Source organism: Schistocerca piceifrons, chromosome X, assembly GCF_021461385.2.
Source record: "Schistocerca piceifrons isolate TAMUIC-IGC-003096 chromosome X, iqSchPice1.1, whole genome shotgun sequence".
Classification (NCBI taxonomy): domain Eukaryota; kingdom Metazoa; phylum Arthropoda; class Insecta; order Orthoptera; family Acrididae; genus Schistocerca; species Schistocerca piceifrons.
The window spans coordinates 737,218,913-737,238,688 of NC_060149.1; positions in this window are offsets into that span (position 1 = coordinate 737,218,913).

Genomic DNA, 19,776 nt, shown 5'->3' on the forward strand with positions numbered 1-19,776 from the left:
CCGTCAAACTCTTCACCTCCAGGGGTGAAGCCACCAGCTACACAACTGGTACGCCAGAAAGGACAAGAGTACTCCTGTGAGGACTTCCTCAGTCCCTCCAGCCAAACACCCGAATCTTCCTCTAACCAGAAAGGCTTGAAGTCCACCAAAGGCAAATGATTTTCACTAACTCGAAGATCGTGGAAGACGGTGTTGCTGCGTGGTACCTTAGCCTGACCAGCCTCCTTGTCGCAGCGCGCACCGCCAGCCATTTCTCAGCGTTGGACTCCAGACTTGACCACACAAGCAAGCTGATGCTTCTGTGGACCCCATGGAGCAGGATCCTCCTGCTTCTGTGGCCTGTAGTAGCGAATCTTTACTGGCTGTCACTCAGCAGCTGTCAAGGTGACACCCCTACATCTCTTTGACTCTCTTCCAATTGAACATTTATGGCCTTTGGTCCCACCAAGAGGATTTATGGCTGCTTTTAGCATCATAGCGTCCCCTTGCAATGTCTTCAAGAAACGAAATTATGCCCTCACAACCACTCTGAGCTTTCACATTTCCTACTGATTCATTTTGACCTTCCCATTGAGGTCTGCACTCCATCTCATGGGGGTGTAATGCTGTTCATATGGGATGACCTGCATAGTCAACCCATTTTCAAGCTGTTGCAGTTTGCCTTTTCCTTCGCCACCTGACTTTCTTTCTGTACCGTATATGTCCCTCTGTCATCATTCGCTGTCACCAGAGCAGACTTCTGCTCGTTGGGCAGCCCCCCCCCCCCCCCCCCCATTTTTTGCTATTTGGTGACTTTAATGCGAATCATCCCCTTTGTGCTTCTACAGGACCTGTAAGAGGTGCCCTCTTGGCTGACTTTCTTAACATAACCTCTTCTACATTAACACTGGAGCACCCCCTTTCCTTTCTAACTCCTCGCACACCTATTCCCATTTGGACCTATCCTTTTGCACTGGAAAAAATTTGGAAATTTGTGATAAGGTCAGGACCAAACTGCTCAGGTCATCGGTCCCTAAGCCTATACTTTACGACACCTACTCGAGTGACAATTTCCAATATGCTGTCGGTTCGCTGACTGCTACCACATCTGTGTGCACACCCAAATGTCAGCCTTAGTAAGCTGCCTGGCAGCTTTATTCCTCCCTGGCGACCTCTGAAGAAAGATTTCCCCAGTTGTAATGACCAGGTGGATTCTCACCATTATCCTTACTGGTGCAGAACGTTCCATTCCTCGCACTTCCTATTTACAACGTCATGTTCCAGTCCCTTGGTGGAATGAGGCCTGTCACGATGCAATTCGCAAAACTGACAATGGTGTCGGCTGTGCCTTTGTCGTCGGGGACGTCACCTTTCAATACCGGCTCCTCGACCAGTGTTCCAGCTTTACGGCCGAGCTTTTTGCTCTCAATCGGGCCGTTCAGTATGTCTGCCGCCACCACCATTCTCCGTATGTACCCTGAAGAGCACTGAGTGAATCAGAGCAGGGCTTTGGAGCTCCATATCCGGTCCATCCCTTGGTGCAACCGATCCAGCAATCCTTCCATTATTTTGCTGATGGCTCTCCTGTTAGCTTTATGTGGGTTCCAGGCCATGTAGGAGTGCCCGGAAATGAGGCTGCGGCCAAGGCTGCAGTCCTCCTGGCTCAGCCAGCCTCCCTTTGTGTCCCATCGTCTGACATTAGTGGGGTTGTTTGTAAGAGGGTTGTCATTATGGTGGGATACTTGGTCGTCACTTCAAGAAAATAAGCACCGGGGCCATAAAACCGTTCCCAACAGCTTGGACAACCTCCTCCCGACCATCTCGGCGAGAGGTTGCGGATTGGGCAGTGCCGGTTTAGCCACCGCTACTTGCTATCCGATGACCCTGCCCCGCAGTGCCCTTGTGGTCATGCATTGACAGTGCGCCATGTTTTATTGTGTCCCCGTTTTAATCACTCGTGTTGTCTTGTCCTCTGCCATCTACTTTACAGGAAATTTTAGCTAATGACGCTCGAGCAGCTGCTCGTGTTCTTAGTTTTATTACTTTGACGGACTTTTCCAAAGACATCTAACTCTTTTAATTATTTTATCTGCGTCTTTGTAAGAACTTTCTGGTGTCCCCCCCCCCCCCCCGTGAGTTTTACCAGCTTATGTGTTATATGTGCACTTAAATTTCCGACTGGGCGCTAATGACCTCAGTAGTTGAGCGCCCTAAAACCCCACAAAAGATCCAATTCGCGCATGGAGATGCGCTCTCCGTTTTTAACTGTCATCTTAAGATGGCAAACTGCATTCGTTATAAACAGATGCGTGTACAGTGTCGTCGCTTTCTTCGAGAAAGCAAACGAACTAGCTAGCTTTCCTTCACTAGTTCTTGTTTGCAGTTCCACCCCTTCCTGTCATGTGGGCCAACCTCAGATGGCTCTCTGCGACCAAGATAGATTTCCCTAATTTCCGTCCTGACAGTAGCATACGATATCCTTGTGGACCCTGTTGCTATCTCCAACACCTTGGGCCGTCATTTTGTAGAAGTTTCGAGCTCTTCCTATTATCACCCTGCCTTCCTACATCGGAAACTAGTGGAGGCGGCTCGGGCGATACCCTTCTCTTCCCCGAATCGTGAGTGCTACAATGCCGCCTTTATTATGATGGAGCTGTATCATGTTCTGTTCATTCCGATCCTCTGCCCCCAGGGCCAGACACTGTCAACATTAAAATGTTGCAGAACTTTTCTCTTGTGGGCAAGCACCTACTACTTAACACGTACAACCGCATCTGGGCAGAGGGCACATTTCCCGGATGCTAGCGTGAAGCCAGTCATATCCAGTAACAACAAAAACTTTCCTTCTAGCTACCGCACCATCTCTTACCAGCTGCGTTTGCAACGTGATGGGACGTATGATTCATGCCTGGCTGGTATGAGGGCTCGAGTCTTGCAATTTACTGACGAATGTACAGTATGGATTTCGAGCGTGGCGTTCTGCAGTTGACCATCTCGTTACTTTGTCTACCCATGTCATGAATGGTTTTCTGCGGAAATCGCAGACTGGCCGTGTTTCCAGATTTGGAGAACTGGTATCCTCCGTACTCTTTACACGTAGGGCTTCCGTGGCCGCCTGTCCTGGTTGCTTCAGGTATTTTAAAGATAGTTTTCAAGGTGCGTGTGGGTTCTGCCTTATCGGACACGTTTCGTCCTGAGCGTCGTACTCTTTATCGCTATTAACCCTAAATGGCCTACCTCCCGCCGGGCATCTCCAGCACCTCTTTTGTTGACGATTTTGCCATCTATTGCAGTTCTCCGTGGACCTCTCTGAGCGGCGCCTTCAGCGATGTCTGTCAATACTCCAGGAGTAAAAACTCAATGGCTTTCGCTTTTCCACTGACGAAACCGTCTGTGTGAAATTCTTGCGGCGCAATAGTTTTCTCACCATATTTATATCTTGGGCCTATTGCCCTTTCCGTTCCAAGAAACTACGAAATTCTTGGCTCATGCTCGATAGGAAACACTCTTGGTCCTCCCATGTGTCTAGAGTGCACGCGTAGAGATCCAGAGGCGTCTAGATGTAGCTTGGCGTTCTTCCGGTGTGGTTATTGAAGTTGCATTTGGGTTTTGCGCTGCTGTAAGCTCTGCGTAGCTCGCAGTTCGCGTAGTTATTCAGCCACGGGAGTTTTGTTTATCGTAGATTCCATTACAGGAATTGTGAATGTCCTCCCCAGTGTAGTAGCGTTTTTGAGCTTCTGACTTAGTAGTTTGATTTATCCTGCAACAGTTTTCCACATGAAATTCAGGTGTATTCAGCACATTATTCGGTATCTCTGAATAGTCATACGGCTGACGTCAATTCTTCTTGTGTACTGGTATGCCAGTTAATGTTATCGTACCCAACAATTTGTAATTGCATTGAGTAATGTTTTAGTTAAATATGAATGGCCCTAGTGCCATCTTTTCTTTCTTGCAACTGATGTGACTCGATCATAGAAAGTCGTCGGTATATTTTTACATTGCTAAACCGTCTTGCTGTGACGGTGTTTCTCCTTCCAAACCAGATGCCATTAGGAACATTAACAAGTGGAGTTCATTACTCTTTGGGTAATTGGTAGTCACCTGCAAGCGCCCAGAGCAGGATGAGTTATCTTTCATTGCCAATGCGTTTTCTGGTATCAATTTGTATAAAAGGCGTAATATTAAAGAGTGTCGGTTGGCATGTGTGGCAAATAGCTTGTACTTACCACTGCCGAACCCGACCACTCACCCACACACGTCTGAAGCACCGATCAGGCAACGTGTATCATAGTGGTTTCTGTGTTGTATCTGTTTTCAGTTATTTAGTTTTGCTCTCGCGTCGGGTCATCGACGACGTCCCTGAAAGATATATTACCACTGTCTTAAATACACTTAATAAATAGCTGCTACTGCTAATACTACATGTATCCTATCTGTCCTCGAACAGGAGTTGCCGAACCTTGTTGCAAATGTTGAAATTAAACTATTTACTTACCTCGATTATCATTAATTCTGAAACTACAATTAAGTGGTCTATTGTTAGACTTCTCGATTTCTCTTCAGTCTGGAGAATGAGCACGCTGTTTACTGTGTAGGTATTTTACATTCTGAAAAACTACAAACCATAACCTGTAGGCCAAAATGTAGCATAGTTTGGCAGTTGATACTGTTTAGTTGTTGAGGGTGGGCAAGAACTTCTCATTAACCATTACATTCATAACTTCTTGCTACTCAGCACTAATTATGTAACTACTAGAGCTACGCTCCACCAAAACTATGGTTCGGTAGTTTCGGTACAGCACATAAATGACTCAGTAATCGGTGGGATTACAGGTAGTGTTAGTAGCACTAGTCGAGAAAGAAACTGGGAGCCCATGACTTCTTTGCTTTTTGTTTCTTTTTGCCTGTGATTAAAATAACACCAGTGTCAATCCATTATTTTATCTTCACAAAATAGATAACATGTTATATGTAATAAAAATTAGTCAATAGCATAACGTCTGCGCTTTTATGTAAACAAACAAATCACTTCGATGCTAGTACAGTTCACATGCACAAACATAAATTTGTAATTGTTTGTACACAATAGAACCTTCATGATAGAAAGCAAGAGCTTCCCATGAAGTGCGAAAGCTGAGTGAAAGCGACATTTTTTATATAAATATTACGAAGTATTGAAGCGACGTTTGAGGTTTCTTTTTAAGAATTTGAGTTTTCTAACCCTATATAAAACTATTTCTATTCTTGTAGTATCCCTCTGTTTCATGTTAAAATAAAATTCCAAATAAAATCAGAATTAAATATGGACATCTTTACTTTTGCTGTAAGTGCTGTTAATTTCTGAGTAACAAGACAGCTATGTAGAACAAGTCATAGATTGAAGCAGAGAACCGTATAGAACTTGATGTGTGTGTGCTGTGCAGATTTCTGATCTCGTATGCAAACAAAGGGATATAAATGATGTAACGCTCTATAGGTATGCAACACACCTAACGCACAGGTAATGAAGTTGCGATTTTAACTGAACGAAGCTACTAGGAAAACTAGTCTTCGCTTAATGATTGTCTACAGTGGTTTACAAGCTCTAACTAGTCTTGTAAGCAGTCATAGAAGAGCTTCCTAATTAGAAACTACTAATCTGAATGTATTACTAAGCGTACTGTTGCTCGTGTTGCAGGTTACCAGACACCAGACACGAAGAATCGCCGGACTACTACGATGACGAAAATTACGAAGACGGGACAGCACCAGCCCCGGAAGGTGCTACAGACTATGAATCACCAGACTACTACGATGACGAAACTTATGAAGTAGCTTCTGGAGATGGGATGCATCAAACATCAGACACAGCATTAGTCCTGGGTGCTACAGACTATGAACCACCAGACTACTATGATGACGGAACTTACGAGGCAGCATCTGCAGACAGGACGCATCCATCATCAGGTACAGCACCAGTCCTGGAAGGTGCTGCAGACTATAAACCAGCAGACTACTATGATCACGAAACTCCCGAGTCAGTCTCTGAAGATGGGCTGCTTTCAGAATCGGACAACGCGTCAGTCGCGGAAGGTGCGTGTTCTGCAGTAAGACAGGCGAGAGGTTACAATGCTTCGAGAGGAAAAGCTATGACGAGATGGACGGGAGGATTGGATATCGATGATGCTGTCGCTGCTGCTGAAATTTCTCGACCAATAAACTGGATATCGTGGTTACCTTCGTGGTGTAGAAACTGGCCGCTCTATGGCCCATTAGGCGTGCCCCGTGATGTGCAGCTCCAGGCATATTCACAAGCGTTGGAAGAACATACCATTGGGATTGGAAACTATTGGACGCAGTCGTCGGAACCAACTGACGATGACGAACAATCCCGCGCTGAAAACCCACAGACACATTACATTTCCCTCGCGGTACGACAGTCGGAGATGCTCCAAGAGTTTTATCAGTGGATTTTTCAGCAGCTGTCATCGCCTGAAGCTTCTGGTGACTGCACCCCAAGGTCACTACATCGTTTTCTAGACGCCTTAGAATACCAGGCCCATTTGGTGGAATCAATTTGCAACTGGTCACCCACTATGCGCTTGACATGCAACGCTTTTAACTCTTCAATTTTCGGTAATTTCTTCTGGGTCATGGATACGCACTCTATCTGGATGCAAATCTTCAGCAACTGGGCCATTCGTCAGTTTGACATCGGAGCAGTGTCCCATGGACAGCAACGTTGGTTACCGACAGACGGCATTCCCTCATTTAACATGTCAAACTTTTCTATAAGAAACCAGACAGCAGGGGACAGTACATTGGGCTTGGAAGCAGTCAGCGCAAACGTTTGTGGTGTTGAAGAGGTCCGTAGGGAAAGAGAACCAGAACTGATTCATAACGAAGATTTTAACGCCATGTCAGAAGCAACTGCTGAACACAACTCTTACCCCATTCAGCGACAGCTGGGGGCTCGCAATCAGGAAAGAAAGTTCCCTACGTGTCTACTGCAGAGCTTGTCAATGAGAGGCCAAGAAAGACTAAAATGGCCAGGACTGGAAAGGTTCAGGGACAAAGAAACGGGAGTCCCATTAGAGGAAGTTTGGGATGAATTCGAAGCTGCAATTGCCCCACTACAAAACAGAGTGCACCCAAATCTTGCTGATGGACGCGATGTAAATCCGGATGAAATGTAAGTATTTAAAGCATTCTTTCCTAAAGAGCTCATCATTTGGTAATGGCACAGAAGCTTCTATTTTGGGATATCGTAAGTGTAATCATGAAATGTAAAATGAAAATAGCAGCAATATAGTAGCAATTGCTGCTGCTGCTGCTGCTGCTGCTGCTGCCGCCGAAGCAAGAATAGAGGAAAATGACTTAGACTAGTAATGTCTGTATTACACGTAGTATATGCGTATTCTTCCCGTGTATGCATCTGAGGCACACGCGGGGGTAAAAAAGTGGCTCTTATCCATTTAGCCATATTTAATTTGCTGTAGATGTATGGGAACATTTTCAGTAAATCTGTTAACCGAATTTCTCTAATTTTTCTGACATCAGTACACAAAATACCGGAATAATGAAGTTTTTCTCATTTTGAACGCGAGATCTCTAAATTTTTAGTTTCTCCACGTTACAGAGCGCCTTTGACAGCTAACCACTAGTTAGAACATTTAAATAACCCTCTAGCAACGCCGTAACTGGTGACAAATCACCTAGATTGTCTTCGAATCATTTCCTACGTTGAATAACCATTGATCGTGAATGGTAAACCTACCACGTTTTAGATAACGGCGACGGTGATTGCTGTGTGTGCCTGTAGGTCACGACGCATTATGGGGAAAATGGCAGTACATCAGCAGTGACTCTTACACAGAAAGAGTGGGGATCAGATTCTCGTGCTGCCATTTTTGTTCCATTCGTTAAGAGTCCAGTCCATTCTCCAGGGAAGTGCTCACTATAACAACTTTGATGTTACCAAATTGCGCTTAAAGTATCAGTGTAGTGGTATTTGAACTTAGCGTGGAATACTGAAATTTGAGGTAGTGACTGCCAGACGGTTACTCACAATATTGACAGGATCCTTTATTTAGGATTAAGTTAAATCTTGAGTAACATTGGGCTACCACGTGTAACATTCTCATCAAAGGGCTCTTTGGTGGAGTAATACTTACTTTGTCTGAAAGTTGACTGAAAAGATGTTTCAGATAATGCGCTCTCTGTAAGAGCATCGCCTGGCAGTCTTAAGCTTGCTTAATTTCATTGAAAAATATTTCTATCACTTCGAATGAAGAATCTGAAACCTGGTACAGTGACATTAATGCATTGGAATTTGTGCTCTTTCAAATAAGTGGTAATGGACAAATCTATGGGCGGTTTTCTTTCAGCTTCTATGATGATCACTCGCAGCTAGCAGTGCAGTTAAATGAACGAATGACAGAAAGTGTGGCATTGGATGATGAAGAGCACCTAGAACTGGGTCCTGATCAAAGAAACCTTCTGGGCTGCTCAGAGATAACTGTGTTGCAGGTATGTACCCATTCTCATAGTGAAGGTAAAATTCTCGGCAAAGCTTAAATCTGCTGTGCATAGGTAACGTTGTTATTGTTGCCATTGATTTAATGTTATCTAGTCAGCAGAAAATCAGTCAGCTGAATGGTAAAGACATGTTACTAGTGTGTTTTTGCGTGTTTTTGCGTGTTTTTGCGTGTTTTTGCGTGTTTTTGCGTGTTTTTGCGTGTTTTTGCGTGTTTTTGCGTGTTTTTGCGTGTTTTTGCGTGTTTTTGCGTGTTTTTGCGTGTTTTTGCGTGTTTTTGCGTGTTTTTGCGTGTTTTTGCGTGTTTTTGCGTGTTTTTGCGTGTTTTTGCGTGTTTTTGCGTGTTTTTGCGTGTTTTTGCGTGTTTTTGCGTGTTTTTGCGTGTTTTTGCAATTATGAAAACCACAAACGCCTCGGACAACTGGCATGTATGACAAATTTGATAATGAAATGTATTTGATATGCTGCTTTGGAATCGAAGGTATAAGCAAAAACTGACAGTTGCAAGCGGGACGAAATTGTTTCAAAATAGAAACAACTTTTGGTCCAGGTTCAAAGAATGTCCTACAGTGATGTCGGCATAAGTGAAAATATTGGAAAAAAATTTTCGTCGAGTGGAACAACGGATAAACAGTGGTAACTGTTCCGGTACCATTGGGTACATAACGTCATCTCGACTTACATCTGGTAAGGGCAGTCTGAAGAGCATGTGCCGCATCATGGAAGTTTCACACACATGCACCACTACTTCAGACTACTATGCCCGCCATATTTAGGTAAAATAACACCCGCCCAAATGTGGCACGGAATAAGTGTCCTTAAGAGAATAACTGATGCCAGTTGCTCGGAACCACAATTTAACCTATTACCTTTCAAATGACATGGTTGGTAAGCATCATGGTCGTCGTGGCACCTACATATATTCCTTGCTAATAAAACCAGGCAATCTTGGATTCAGTGTTAAAACCTTGAGTCCTTGACTGTATCACACTGGATTGTTTCTGCCGATGGACAGCTTGACAGTATGCGGGTCTGTAATTTGTATTATACGCTTAATCAGTGGTCTTAAGTTAGTTTATATGTATCCTGTATATCGCACTTACCCGAACAGACTTGTAAGAAAAATTTAGAATAAAAGCTAAATGTCTGTTTTAGTATGTCTGACTCTTAAAAGGCACCGATACACACCTGCTATAACAGCCCACTCCAATCTCCAACAAATCAACCAGTTACGATTAGCTGATAAGAGGCTACATCACGTTTACACCTACTGAAAATAAGTTTTTTCAGAACTAAATTTTCACTGTGCAGCGGAGCGTACGCAAATATGAAACTTCCTGGGAGAGTAAAACTGTCGCACAGAGATTCGAACTCTGAACTCTCGCCTCTCGCGGGAAAATGTTCTACCGACTGAGCTACCAAAGCACGACTTATGATTCCTCCTCACAGCTTTACTTCCCCCATTACCTCGTCTTCTACCTTCTAAACTTCACAGAAGCTCTCCTACGAAACTTCAAAGACTAGCACTCCTGGGAGAAAGGATTGTGGAGACATGTCTTAGCCCTCAGGCTGTGGCTAAGCCACGTCCCAGCAGTCTTTCTTAGAGGAGTGCCAGTCTCGCAAGTTCAGCAGCAGAACGTCTCTGAAGTATGGAAGGTGGGAGAGGTGGTACTGGCGGAAGTAAAGCTTTGACAGGTCGTGAATCGTGCTTGCGTAGATCAGTTGATAGTTTTTCTCGTTCCAGCATGCAGTTTGGCTGCCAGAAAATTTAAAGTTTTGTTACATGTTGAACATGAGGTGGTACAGTTTCACTAATCACTGTAATGCTACAGTACGTTTACCTGTTGCACCCGAACTTAATGATACAGGTGCAGCGTACCACGAAGTTCGACTAGAAGGGTAAGTGAAGATCAAAGTATCAAAAAATTACGATGGAGCCTTGAATAATACCTCGGCGTACAAACACTGAAACCCAGCAGTGCGTTCCGAAGCATATTAGTATTGCTTTACGCGTAAAGCAACACATTTGGGGAGCCAATCTCGTTACTTTAAGCATGTGAAACTAAAATGTTAATTCTTATGAATTGAAAGTTCCTTGTTGAAACTGCCTTCCATTCACCTGGTTATATACCCTACGGGCACGCGCTCGCGCACTTAAGTTTGAATTGTCCTGGGCTCCATTTCGTTGCCAGACCAACTTGGCTGTTCCCCTCACATCTCCAAGTTTCCAACGTGGATGAGTGACTCAACACGTCTGTTTTTTGTAAAAAAGACGTTTGCCTATCCCGACACGTCAGAAGCTCAGGTTACCTTACATTCAGAAGGCTATTGACGTGTAAATAAGATTTCAGCTATCAGTCGTCCTTATTAAATTTTATTGGGAGATCTAGATTTCAGCTAGAAACTAGCCATTCTCAATGCACTAGCATTTTTGATCAAGGCATGTAATGCCTGTTGGTCGAGCTTCATCCACAGTTCATTGGAAATAGTAGTAGCATATTGCGCAGTTGTGGGCATGTGCTCGTGGGTGCTGAGAAATTGAAATACTGGAACACAAAAGCAAATTAACCACCGGGACAACCAACATATTAGTTGTAGTGTCTCCGTAGTTAAGAAATCTAATAGTACAAGGGTCAGACAAATTGAAAGAAAGTTTCTTCCAAAAGCATTCGCCATGATTGTAAAGTCATTCCACTGAGACAAAACGGTAAATGCCTTAATTCAAAAAATGTTTACGGTTGTCTGCGCAACAATGATTGTACCCAGGCGTGCCCCTCTTCGTCCGAATCAAGTCGACGGCCGCGAATGTCTTTCTTGAGGGCTTCAAAAAAGTAAGAAAATCGCATGGAGTGATATCTGAGCTGTATGGAGGATGTAAAAGAGCTTCCCAGCGAAACTTCTGCGTCTAATCGAAACGCACGCCAATGGCAGGATAACGCCCGCTAACATGTTACCAAGGTTATTTAGACTATGCTGCAGAGCTGTCGGAGTCTTGTCGCAGTGTGATAAAAACATTAAGTTACCCCAAACTATTTTATTCCATGTGGCTCAGTGGCCTGGTGACCATCATAAGTCGCCACTTACGCGAATTGCATATCCCTAACCCACCCCAGTTATTAAAGCAAGGAATGGGGACCTACTTTAACGTGGAATCTGAACAAAGTGTCGCTTCTAGAGACTCGTCGCGGTTGTGTGGTGAAGATTACGTAACAACGCAAACAGAAAATACAAGGTCCAACTGGAATTACATCCCGAGACCTCTTGGTTTCCAGCCAAATGCTTTACTGCTGTTCCACCAGACCCGAATAATTCCTTTTTGTTACTTGCCTCGCGTATCTTGTTTCAATTAGACTCCCTTTTATACTTCAAACCTGAAAGCTACGAAATAATGTTAATGTCGTACGGACATATAAACGTAAAACGTGCATATGGCGTGTTTAGCGGAGTCCCCTTCCAGTGTTCGGCTGCTCGGTGCAAGTCTCTATTTCATGTCGCTTGGACTTGAAGTGGTGATGTTACATCGTCTCGAGTGGAAAATCAGACCCGGGCGGGAATCGAGCCCTAAATCCCGAGATAGCCGGCACTGATAACCACAAAATCGCGAGCAAACTACTACCAGTACTTCAATAGCGGAAATTTGACGCTTAAGCCGTCGGTACACGGTCCGTTCTGTCGAACGTTAACGTTAAACGTGCCATATTCAACGTGCTGCTGAACGCTCAGGAACGATGCGCCTTGTGAATACGGTAAGTGGGCCCCAACGTGGTATGCGATCGCAACGCACTCCAGCGGCAGTCCAGGGATGTTTACAGTTCGTAAATCAGTTTACGAAACGGGCGGGCATTTTTCCCACGTTAATTCTATTAAAACGCACATTTGCTCCATCGTCCACGAATAAGAAAGTACCATGTCCAATCAATAAGGACACAGGCTTATAAAAGTTCCATTACAAACAGTGCGCTAAAAATTTGGAATACTTCTCCGCATAAGATAAACATTTTCATAATTTCCACATTTTAGTAAAACCCCAAGGTCAGTCTTACTTGATCACTGTTCCTACTCAGTAGCAGAAACTTTGCAACATGTGAATTACGAAGCGTAAAAGAAAGAGGAGCAAAATATCTTCATACAAGTAGCGCAAGCTGTCCTGTCGATTAAGCCAATCGAACAAATTCACCCCTCAAAAAATGGTGAACTTATATTTACATAACATCAAATATTATAGCATATACTTATATCAAACTAATAAGGGATCAGAACCTAATAAAAACGGGAATGTTAGGGAAAAAATTTGGAAGCGTTCAGATGCGAATCACCGCCCCAACAAAAACATCATTAGATAGTGATGCTACTCATTACACTACACCATCAACACGCTGCTTGTACTTCACCATATTTTCTTACCCTTTGCTAAAAACTTTACTCGTAGATAATTGTTACTAATTGAAATTTAATTATAACATTGTACCAAGGACAATGCGTTTTGGGTGGACCTTAAGTGTGTCGCTGCCTTCAAATAGCCTACTCTCATATACGCAAGTTACAGTAATTTTGACCACGAATATGTTTGTCATTATTTTATTGGAACGAATCACACAACTAACAACGGGTGATTCTCAATTTGCTGGTGCTCAGAAACGGCATATATACATACAGGCTTGAAATGAACGCCAATATGGCGCCTCACAATTCTACTGAAGGGAGACAGCGTGCGTGTGACGTAGGTGGCGTCGTGCCATCTCATTGGTCAACGCTAAGACGCACGCTCAGAATATCTGACATGCCATATATTGCTCTGCAATAATTAAATATGCTGTTTTACCTATACAGTTATAAACTTTATAATTATTTTAGCAATATCAGCTAAAAAATTCAATGTCTCTGTGCTAGCGTAAAAGGCATTCGTTGTGTAAATGAATATATGATCCTTTCCAAACATGTGACATAATCGTTAAATGTTACAATATATCATAGCATCTGTGACACTCACGTTTGTAAGCTCTTTGTATGTATCAAAACATGTGGTGCGTGGTAGAAATCATCTCGGTGACAAATCTTAAGTGTTCAGTGAGAACAATTTACGTGTGCAACAATAAGAATGCAGTGGGAAAGCATTTACATCTGCTGGACGAATTTTATGAAAACACGCTCGAAACCGACTTTTCACGCAAGTCACGTGCAACGAAAATATGTAGCGCAACCATCTGTGTGTGGCGTGTTTATAATGTATTATTTATATTTTAGGACAATTAATCTGTAAAAATCACATGTCATAAAGCATGTAAACCGTGTGAGGATGAATCACAAAGATTTGAAACCGGCAACGGTAGCCTTTGAATAAAGGAACGGAAAGTAAATTTGTGGCTGGTTGCTGTCCTAACACCAACATTTGTCTTCAAACAGCAGCCACGGTCTCCATGTCGTCATATGACAAAATTGCATTGCCCTGCAAGTTCGGAAAGACTCTCGAACGTGCTGTTCCACACTGACGTCAGAAACTCGGCACGCTCAACGTTCGGATGCACGGTCCGTGTGCCGACGGCTTTAGGAGTGCTCGGTACCGAACGGAAAAAAATAACAAGGGGCCCCATAGCTGTAGAAGACCGATATCTTCTGCCCCCCTCCTCCCCTCCCCTCCCCCAAATTCCTGTTGACAGCTATCGGCCAATTAGTTTGACCAATGTTGGTTGTAAGTTACTTGAACGGCTGGTCGCCCGTCGGCTCACTTGGGTCCTCGAATCTCGGGATCTACTGTCCCCTTACCAGTGTGGCTTTCGAGAGGGACGATCTCCAATCGATCATTTGCTTCGCTTGGAATCCGCAGTTCGGCAGGCTTTTTCCCAGCGCCGCTATTTGGTTGCAGTGTTTTTTGACCTTCGCAAGGCCTATGACACGGCCTGGCGCCATCACATCTTACTAACCCTTCATCAGTGGGGTCTTCGGGGCCCACTCCCGATTTTTATCCGCCAGTTCCTGATCCATCGGTCATTCAGAGTTCGAGTTGGTACTGCTTTGTTCTCCACGGACCCAGGAGACGGGCATCCCACAGGGTTCTGTCTTGAGTGTCCTTCTTTTCCTCATTGCTATCGATGGACTTGTGACCTCTGTCGGTCCCTTGGTCGCCCCTGCCCTGTATGTGGATGATTTCTGCATTTGGGTTAGTTCCTCCTCGATGCCATCTGCAGAACGGCAGCTCCAGGTGGCTATACGGCGTGCCTCTGCATGGACCCTCTCCCACGGGTTTCAATTCTCTCCTTTAAAATCGCGGGTGGTCCACTTCTGTCGCCGTACTACGGTCCACCCTGATCCAGAGCTCTATCTCGCTGCACAAAGATTGCCTGTGGTTCCACAGTTTCGTTTCCTAGGTCTTCTTTTCGACAACAAGCTCACTTGGCTGCCCCATATCAGACTCCTGAAGGTAGGTTGTTTCCGTAAACTCAATGTCCTTCGCTTCCTTGCCCACTCCTCTTGGGGTGCGGACCGTTCCCTCCTCCTCCGTCTTTATCGTGCTCTAGTTCTGTCACGTTTGGACTATGGTTGTCAAGTTTATGGTTCAGCTGCTCCTTCCACGCTGCACGTGCTGGATCCGGTCCACCATCGTGGTATCCGTTTGGCCACCGGTGCCTTCCCTACTAGCCCTGTTGATAGTCTCCTGGTTGAAGCTGGGATCCCCCCCCCCTTTCTGTTCGGCGGTCCCAGCTTCTGGTGTCTTATGCCCTTACTATCCGTTCTTCTCCCGCTCATCCTTCCTATTCTATCCTATTCCCAGACCATGGACGTCGCCCGCCTGACTCCCGCCCTCGGGCGGGTTTACCGGTTGGGCTGCGCCTTGCGTCTCTTACCCGTGATTTTCGGCTTCCTTCTTTGTCCTGTCTTCCTCGCTCCCTCCCCTCCACCCCTCCTTGGTTAGTTCCTCGGCCTCGACTTCGGATGGATCTCCGCCGCGGTCCGAAAGATTCCATCCCCCCGGTGGTGTTCCGTTCCTTTTTCCGCCAAATTTTATGGGAGTTTCGGGATGCTGTTGTTTTTTACACTGATGGCTCTAAATCTGCTGATCATGTTGGGTATGCCTTCACGTCCTTTGTTGGAACGGAAAATCATCTACTGCCACCCTCATGTGGGGTGTTTACTGCGGAATTAATGGCAATTTCCCGGGCCCTTACCTTTATTAAACAATCCCAACACAACCGCGTTTTGTTATGTACGGACTCGATGAGTGGCCTTCTTGCTATTGACCGGTGTTTTTCGCGCCATCCCTTGGTCTCTGCCAACCATGACCATCTCGCTGATCTTCACCGTGCTGCTTGTTCCATTGACTTCCTATGGGTCCCGGGCCATGTGGGTATCCCGGGTAATGAGCTCGCTGATCGTTTGGCTGGGGGAGCAGTTACTTACCCCCCGTTTTCTGTAACCCCTCCTGCAGCGGATTTACGGCTTCACATCAAATCCCACTTTGCACAGTCATGGGCCAATTCTTGGGAGGCTACTCCACTGTCTAATAAACTTCGTGCCATTAAGGTGAATACAGGCCCATGGCGTTCTTCCTTTAGCCTCTCCCGCAAGGACTCGACCACACTGTGTCGTATCCGCATTGGCCATACCAGGCTGACCCATGGTTTCCTTCTGCGTGATGAGCCACCCCCGCTATGTGGTTGTGGAGCCTTCCAGTCAGTGGCCCACATTTTGGTTGAATGCCCCCTTCTTTTGGCTCTGCGTGCTAAGTACAGACTCCCCCACACATTACCTTTGATGTTGGCTGACGATTCCCGGATGGTCTCTCTGGTTCTAGGTTTCCTCCGGGAGAGTGGTTTTTATTCTCAGTTTTAAAGTTTTTAATCTCCCTCTGGTGTTGGGGCAGGGCGGTGAGTGTTTGGGTGTCTCCCACTGTAGGCAGTGTTCAGAGATTCCCGATTCACCTCCCTGACCGGAATCCTCTTTTCTTTCCCTTTTACTCTGTTTTTACCCCTTCTTTTTAAGGCTTGGTTAGTTTTTCTATTCCCATACGTACTTTCTGCATTATAGCAGTTGTACCTTTTAAGTCACAGGTGGTCTTGCCTATGCTGTTTCAGCATAGTGTTGGGTTCGTTCTCTTGCCAACTTCCCTCATTTGTTTTTACTAATGACAACGTGACTGCCCTTTTACGTTTCCCCTTTATCCGTTTTATTTTTCTGACTATACTGAGATGTCCCGTTAGCAGAATGGAGTCTATTTGAAACAAGGGACTGATGACCTTGCTGTTTGGTCCCTTTAACCTCAAACAACCAACCCAAATTCCTTAGCAGGAAGGAAGAACTGCTGACGTTCAGAATTACCCACCAGACCACTCCTTGTTAACTCGTATGAGACTTTCCTGTTGACAGGTGCTTGGCTCAGACTTCGACCCTTACTTCATGTTGTACGTAAAGTGCAACGAGCGAGACGAGAAGTGCGAGCCGCCGGAGAAGTGCCTGCCCATGAACACCGTGGTCTCGGTGACGATGCCGCGCTGGGCCACCCTCCCAGAATTCCCGCACAGCTTCGTCGACGCGCGCCAGCTGCCCAGTGGCCGCATCTCCACTAGGCTGTTGGTGCCCACATCCTGCGTATGCAGAGAGCCCAGTGCTCAAAGTTAGCTCAACTATCCTCCGGGATCTGAAGAAAAAACAATAAATGAATGCGAATGCCTTTTTAACATTTTACCACCCTGACAAGATTACAACTTCTCGTGACATCCAGGTGTCTCGCAAGAATTTTATAGGCATGAAGAAAAGATTTTATAATGCATGAGACAAAGCAGGATAACAATTATGTACTAATCCTGCTAGAACGACCGTATTTACTACTGTATTGATTGTAATAAGAAATTTTACTGAAATAAAAGGTATTCGCAGATAGTTCTGTCAAGTGTTTGTAGCAAAACCCGTTCTAACAAGGTTTAGTAGTGAATTTTGACCGTGAATGTGCCTAAATTTTCAACTCGGAAGCATAATGAAATTATCTAAGCACTAAACAGCTGGAAAAACTAGTATCAATACTAAAAGTACTCTCAAAAATGAGGTAATCCCATTAATACTTCAAATAAAATAAGACAAATTGTACAAGTTGCAAAAATAACTGAAAGTGAACTAAATACTTCCGGAAGGTTGGAATTACATTGTAGAGAGTAAATGTAAGTTCCTGTCACCGTAAAGCTGGTGTATGTTGACATCACAGCAAGGAGAAACACTACCTTCTGATTGATAGGATCCAGAAACGTAGTGGCGGAGGCCACAACTATCTCGCAATTTAACCCTTCATGTAATTGTTTTTCCAGCCTAACTATGTGTCAGTGTGTACTCTTTGGGAATGACAAACGTGGTGTTTGTGTGGAAAGTCTTAACCGATGTATGGGCGGCGAAATTCATCCTAATGGAGAATTCATCATAGTGATTCCATGTATTCTCTAGGGGTAATATTTGCAATTCTCATAAAGGGGGTTAGATGTAAATTTCTGGCAACATTACTGGACACAAGCGTTAACGCTCATCCACAAAGACAAAATACACACTACGGCAAGCAAAACCACGGAAGCAATTGAAAAGTAAGACTCTGCTAACACGAAATATGTCGGTTACTAGGAAACTTCCTTTATTGAAAGGAAAAGTATTTAATAAAAATAATTTGTACCATTTTGAGTCTTTCCAAAGGGCAGGTTAGATTGGCTGAGCTATGAATGATCCGCCAGGTCGTCAGCAGCTACATTGCGGCAGCGAGGTTCTAGAACGTCCGTCACTTAAAATGCAGCTGTTACATCCTCTGGACTTATTTTTAATCCATCTGGCGACTATACTTCTCTAGACTTCAGCTGTATGTATACTGGTCAGAAGCAATAAGTATTTTTGTTCTTTGACATTCGTAGATGCACAATGAAAACATTTTTTCCACATAATAGTTAAAACTGTAAAGTGTGCGAAAAACGTCATTGCGCGAAACATGAAGACAGTTTGCTTTGTCCACACATCACACCCGCGAGCTCTGGTGTCTAACGTTAACACACTTAGAAAACGGGTGGACTGCTTCTACAATCACTTTCGCCTTATCGCAAGTGAACTCGCAGTAGGATGTAAATGGAAAAAGATTAGCCCTAGTTTTTGCAACTCGCGTCGCAGCAACAAAGTCTGTCAAGCCAGATATTCCCGAATTGTAAAAATGCTTCCACAATTTGAAATATTATGGCATCCGAAGTTAAACATTAATACGTAGCATAACACAAAAGTATACTTTAGAATAAAAAGTGGGCCAGCAGAGATGTACGATGTTACCATACTGCAGTCATTTCAAATAAGAGGAAGCGTATCACTCAGAATACATTCATGTTGCTGAAAAGCAATTCCAGTAATCCTAGAAGCATTTCACTTGGCAAGCTTGCCAGATTGCTGGACTGTTTTCAACGTGGAGGTAACAAGACCTGAAATAACGCAACCATTGGAGTGCCGTTCTAGAACAGAACAGGTTTTGGGGAAAGACCCTAGTACTGCTTTGTCGTTACACTCGGTTCTATTAAAATTTCAGGTGTTGTAACTTAGGGATGACTGAAGATTGCTTGTGAACTGCTATGTAGCGTTTGTAATAGGGATGAAATGAAGGCAGCGAAGACCTGTACCGGTGCACAACGCACGCCCCCACCAGTTTATTGGACACAGTGACACATTCCCGTAATTAGGCACATAGAATGTCCTAGTCAGATGTGTGTTCGTCAAAATTTCTTACCTTAAAATAGGTCTGAGTAAGATACCTTTCCAAGACAGGAAACTAGAATATTTTATACCACTCCACTTACAGCAATGTTTATATAATTATAGTGTTTTCACAAGTACATCAGGGGTTTCAGAATATGACTGCGTGAAAACTGACGAACAGAAAGCCACACATGAGGGGGAGAGAGCATGTCTTCAGATTAGTTTTAAACACCGTGGCGTAGCTGCAGAGCACACCATTAGGACCAGGCGTGCCAGGACACGCAAAAATAATCCACTCTGTATTGTATCGAACTACTTCGCATCTGCAAATAGGCAAACCAAGGAACAAATTTTCAAAGCTATAATCTGCCAAGGAGAATCAGGAATGCTATAAATTAACTCGACTAACCTAGTGATGTTTGTTGCATCACAAACGGTGCCCGTATGGAGTACCAGTAACGCGAATGGAAAGACTTTGAGAGATGCTGTACTTTTTCCGCGAAGTCATCTTCTAAAACCTGTGTACTTGAAAATAACCTTGTAAACAATTTAACCATTCTATTGAAAAAGTTCGAAATTAG